Raw genomic sequence first — 6,399 nt, 5'->3', positions numbered from 1 at the left:
AGGTCTCGGCGAGTTTTATGCAAAGCAACACGTCTTGCCCCTCCCCCCCTCCCCTAATGGCCACCCCTCATACCCTCTCCCAGAACAATCCTGGGGTGGCCCTCAAAAGCCCTTCTGCACCATCGCAACTACACATAGGTATTACACTTAACCCTTTCCATTCGATTTCTCCCATCCCCCTCTGCCCGTATCCTAACTAACCACTCTCACCACGGGCACTACTCTTTTAAACCCCTTCCCCTTGTTCTAGGGGGAGGGAATAAGGGGCGGATCCCCTCCTGACCCCCCTAGTCCAACATCGTCCCCTAGGGTCAGTGCTTTGCACACCTCGGGACTGTGTACACCGCTCACGTCTTATCGACGAAAAGAAAAAGAGGACATTAGCAATCCAAAGAGGCGGGATAGTGAATGCGATATATATTCGCTGTGAGGCCGAGAGAGAGGTGTCGGGTGCCCCTGTGGTACCACCACGTCGGCCGGGAGATATCGAGCTTGAAGGCTTGGAGCCGAGTTTTTGGACACTAAGTGACTCATCGCGAGGCAAAATTGGTGAGTAGATGTAGTTCTCTTGTGAGGAACCCCATTAAGAACGAAACAATCGCTGATAATTCCAAGTGAAAGATATTTTATATGGGTTTTGTGCAAATATTCGCAAATATTTTTTTCGACATTTCTAATTGTGTGCTAAAAGATTCTTTGGAGTTAGGATTGAGATTTTGGAATTACCCCGTTCCGAACGAATCAATCGTCAATAGTATGAAGTGATAGATGTATTATATGGATTTTGCGCAAATACTAGCAAATTTTTTTTCACATTTTTTTCAACGTTTGTCGATGTGTGCTAAAAGCTTCTGTGGAGTTACGATCGAGTTTTTGGACACTAAGTGACTGATCGCGAGACTGGCGGGAAGTTGGTGAGTAGATATAGAATTCTGGCGATAAACCTCACTCCGAACGAAACAATCGTCGATAATTTGAAGTGGTAGATATTTTTTATGGGTTCTGTGCAAATACTCGCAAATATTTTTTTTCCTTTTCTTCGACGTTTACCATTGTGAGCTAAAAGCTTCATTGGGGTAAGGATTGAGTTTTTGCTCAACCAATTGATGAAGTCGGAATAATGCGGAAGTTAAAAAATATCTATCAGTTATGCAAGTCTAAAATTAGTGGTAACATTTGGAACGAGGTTTTACGTGTTTACGATAAAGATTTTTTCTGGTCATCTCGAAAATAAGTGATTGACGTTTTTTTGGCTCAATGTTTTATATGTAAGCTCAAATGTTTTTACGCGATCGTGTTTATATCCAGTGACTTAGTCGAGCTCAACTAGTGCAACTTTATTCGATTATTTTTCGAAATGAATGCGTGAGTGATAAGCGTGTGTGAAGATGTGGTGCCTTAATGAGTAGTTTCGTGCTTGTGACCTTCGAGTTCAGGTTTCACTGCGGGTGACTCCACTTGAAATAGCCATAAAAAATCCTCGAGACGAAATTTTATTAACTTCTGAAATTGCGGGCGAGTGAAGTGCAGTGATGAACTATCCTATCTTCGGGTCAAAACGCCTACTTCATCATACCTTCTACTTGTGTAATCAAAACTTGCTTGGAAGCAATAAATAGTCATTCGTTTTCAAAATTACTTTTTCTGAGGGTTAAAATCCAACGACATGTATTTTTTTTTAAAGAAAATAACAGACTTCCAAGCCAAAGCGGATTCGTAAATATTCCAAGATGAATGACCGAGAAAACTGCTTCTGAATTATGCAAAAAACATGGATGAAAGAATTATTTTTTTATTTAACATAAAGTAATCGAATGAGAGCCTCTTAATCTGTGCTACAGAGATGTCCGTGCGATTTTCTTTCACATTTCATTTTTGTTAATTGCTCCGTAAGTAGCTTTCAGTTTTATGCGGGCACGAGAAAATAACTCGTCTGGATACTGTAAAAATATTCGTGTACCATTGAGCTTAAACATTATTGAATAAGGGCAATTGTTCAGTTTCTAGATGGATGATATTATAATAAATTCATTACTATAATGGAAATAATTAATTTAATTACTGGTTATTTAATACGCTTCTTGAGGGACTAGGGTTGTTTGAATGTGAACTATGGTCGGAGATTTTAACGCATTTGTCTGGCGATACTTGCGGCGAGGAGACGGAGATAATTAAAACCTCTCAGGAACCAGAGACTAGTTTTGAGTGTCCGTGGGCCTACAGTTGCCGAGTGATTTACCGGTATATGTGAAGTTAGAGGAGAGACAGAATCTTTAACCCATCGTAGGAAATTTTAAATTGGCTAACTTATACACAAGATTTGATGCTACATTAGGTATTTCAGTTCCTCCGACATTATCACTATTTTATTAAGTCCGTGTCGTATGAAATGTTCGTTGTCTGGGTAGGTGGGATATATCCTTTCCTTATTAACCTACAGTTGCTCTCTCCATGCTGATGTTTCGATAATGGAGCGAGTACTTCTCCATGTGCAGATAGCGAGCGATTTAATTTGGGTTGCTTGGTCTCCTGTTGCTTTCTGATCCGTTGAAATGAACTGATGTAGCGATACTTTTTCCTTTTATATTTTCCCCAAAGATTTTAATGTTTTTTGGATCGATTTTAGGAATGAATATAAATGCATTCATAACTTATGCAGTTACAGTAAAAGTCTTCGGCCAGCTAATCTTATTGAAATGACCTCGGATTTTGGATCTATGCAGAGATAGGTTTATACAATATTAATATTTTGGCAGAATCCGGAAAAAATATGTGCCGACTCATGCTTTTCTGAGAAGTTTTTCCTTAATAGGAGATAATCTAGAAGATTTTTTTTCTGCCAAGCAAAATGAAACACCCTGTTTATGCGACATTAATTTGAATACCTGAGTGAATTTTACTCATAAGTTTAATTATTTTGGAAACGTTTCATTTTGGAAGGTTAAAATGGAAAACTATGCTATTTGTACCCTCAGGTAATTATATCCATATTTCTATCACAGTGAGCTTGTGCAAGATATGACTTGAACTCCCAGGGGTAGTTTAACCCGTTCTGTAGCTTGTTACTTGTATATCCACTCCTTGTCGTGTGAATGGGTTGTAACTGTCCCTTCCATTGATGTAATTTCATTGACAAATTCACGGTAGTGGAGGCAGGACACACCTCGTATAGATAGCTGCCCTTGAAACCCGTATTTTTATTGATTTTTAAAGTAAAATGTAAACATTGATTGCTAAAAGTGGAAATTCTTGCAGTTGCAAGGCAAAAATTTGTAAATTCTCAAAACAATGGCCAGAAGGCTATCCTTATAATTCGTGTGTATATTAAAGTATGTGGAAATCTTAATTGGCTGCTGTTTTTAATTGATATTATCGCATTCGGAGCAAACAGCTTGGAGTATGGTGCTCGTCACTGCTGAAAAAAAATTGTGTATTGGAACCTTTCTGCTACTTGGAAACAACCCGATAGACAGTGGAATAGATATGAAGAATACTATGTAAATTAAATCTAAGATCACCAGGGAAATTGTTTTTCGGTGTCACCGGTTTGTACTTAAAGTGATGGAAACTGTGACCGTTGGAATATTTAATTTTTATAATTTTCCATAATCATTTTCACGTCATGATTGCCTCATTTTATTGATGAAAAATAAGAATTTATCTCTCACGCTGGATGTCCTCCGTGAGCATTCATGTTCTCATGATGTGCATTTTTTCAGCGAAAAAAAAACTACGTGCAACCGCTGCGTTGGTTCAAAACGCCACCCTACAGTCGACGACGGAACTGTTAGCGAATGTAATAATTCAAATATGCGTCCTCTTCCCGCCATACGTCACTGCACTCTGGCGGGCAAACGCCAAACTAAAGCTTCCGAAAATCGGTCGGGCGTCGCTTCTGTCGTCGCCGAATAAAAATTCATTTGAATTACAATTGTATGCACAGCTCCATAAGTTTAGCTACCGCTTTCCATCTGCGTGCGTTTAATTTTTTTTTCAATGTTATTTTGAATTACGTAATATTCTTGCGTCAAATTATTTCAAAATTCGTGGCACCTTCAGCTCCAAATGTCTAAACTATTCTTACTCAGTGGCCATGACAAATAGACATTCGGGAAAAACATGTGTATTCAACGATAAACCTGAAAATTAATTCAGTAAATTATGGACGAAGAATGATGATTATAATCGGACGAAGAGGACGCGATTACAAGGGGGCTTTTATACCAGTATACAAGTCTTTTATTCTAATGCCGCAACTGATTAAAAACACACGATTCGAGCGAAACCCCCTAATATGAGAAGTTATCGCGAGTAGAGGAATAATTTGTATAAGCTGCAATTAAAAACTTTTCGGTTTCAGTTTTCGAAAAATATTCTTCTCGTGCAACATTTGAGGGATTTTAAAGTGACTCAGCATAATAATTCTCCTATGTCAGCATATATGTATTAAATATGTTTAAATAAAATGGAAGACAAGTTTTATAAAATAACATTTTTAGATTTCATACATTTTCGATCTGATTAATATAGATATTATTAGATATATATTAGGTATTAAAGATGAAATGGAGAATCGAAAATACTATATGATTTACCGTTAGTGATAAAAATCAAGTGAGGAGTGCTTTCTTGTGATATATTAAACGGACTGCTTTTTTCACTGTCCCTCATGTTCAATCTCAAATTTCATGCCAATTACTGTTCGAGGTGTCGTTTAAAGAATAAAACTGCAGTCGCGCCCTATTTCTCGCATAAAATTGAGCGATCACTCTGTTTTCTTCATTCTGCTCACCATCGCATACCTACCTGTGGAGATAGGTCAAATCTTCCGCGTTGAAATCTTCGAAGATGGCTTTTTCATTTCAAGTGCGAGCATACATCTTTAAAGCATGAAAAAGAAACACATTTTCTCTCCATTTCTTATAAATCCACCCTTAAAACAGTTTACTACAACACTGAATCAATTCTCCATCACTGCATACCCGGGTGTCTCTCGGAAAATCGCCCGTTTGACGCGAAGCGAAAAACTATCCCATTTTGGTCTTGCCGGGGTGGGTGGCCATCCCAGAGACCAGTTGGCATCGTGCGGGGGTGTAAAACGAAGGAGGTATATCCCACAACCACCGATAGACGCAGCAACCTGATTCATTCCCGCATCTCGATATAAACTTCCTCGGGAGAGCAAAACATCCCCGTTTATAAGACCGTTTACGGTACGGAGTGTAAGACCGATTCCCACGATTCTTTTACCTTCCTATAACACTCGCTGTTAGCCATAGTTCTTACGGAAACGTTATGGGCGGGAATAATGCGACGACGACAGAGCCCTCCCATCGGCTGCCTCTTGAACTATCGCCATTCCCTCGCATATCTTTATGCCCGTCACCAAGCAACGATTATTGCGCATCGGCGCTTCGTACCTCTTGCGTTCGCGCGCAAACTTCTCATTCCTGTCCTCCCCGTTTCTTCTATTTTTTTTTCAAGACATCGTCCGTTTATCTATCCGTATCTCATCTGACTCACCCATGCTGTATCTCGTCCTTCATCTGCTCCAATCGTACCATTTTTTTCCCTAGGCTTATATCGCTATTTCCTCAAGACGCTTGAATTTTAGCCATCCAAGAGCATTTATCGAGGGTAAATGGAGATTCATGTCAACGATTGCGTCTCATTGGTGTTTTTTATCCGCTCAAATATACTATTCCACTGCGGCACTCCACTGATTTCAAGTGAGATTGTGGGTTAAACGGATCTGCTGAAATCTTGATTGCATTCGCTATTTTTTTTGCTGATTTTAAGTTAAGGAAGGGAAGTGATTCGTAAAAAAGACGATTAAGCGTGTATTTTTGATCAATATCAGTTTATGAAAAAATAGGCACTGATTCAATCTTGAATGTATTTTTCTTTACATTTCATGCAACGATTAATACCGTCAATCAAAATTCCATTTCAGAGTAGGGTTTTTCGAATAAAATTCATTTCCCATGATTTAATTTATAGCAAATTATTTAATGTCTTTCATTTAACCATAATTGCAATGGATTTTGGTTGTCTTTCTCTGATGTAAAATAATAATTATCATAACTATCTGAAAAAAGTCATTCTGCGACTATATTACGAGGAGGATAGAAAAAGGTTTCGTTTCCATCTGGATGGTTAATTTTGCCGTATTTATATTGATTCAGCTCAGCCGATGCGCCAGTCCATTCAACCTTGGTTGTAGATTACAAAAAAAACGGCAGGGGTAAGCTTTTCGTGGGATTCGTGACTATTAACGACAAAATACCCCTCAGGAAATAAATTTTTAGATCACACTGCCCCTTTAAAGGTTGTCAATTCTTTTTATTTGTTTCTCGCGTTGGGGTCGGCATTATTTGTACGAACTAATTTTGAGAAACT

Source organism: Ischnura elegans, chromosome 8 (genome assembly GCF_921293095.1).
Source record: "Ischnura elegans chromosome 8, ioIscEleg1.1, whole genome shotgun sequence".
Taxonomy (NCBI): Eukaryota; Metazoa; Arthropoda; class Insecta; order Odonata; family Coenagrionidae; genus Ischnura; species Ischnura elegans.
The sequence above is the reverse complement of the archived record's forward strand: the minus strand, read 5'-3'. Positions refer to the sequence as shown.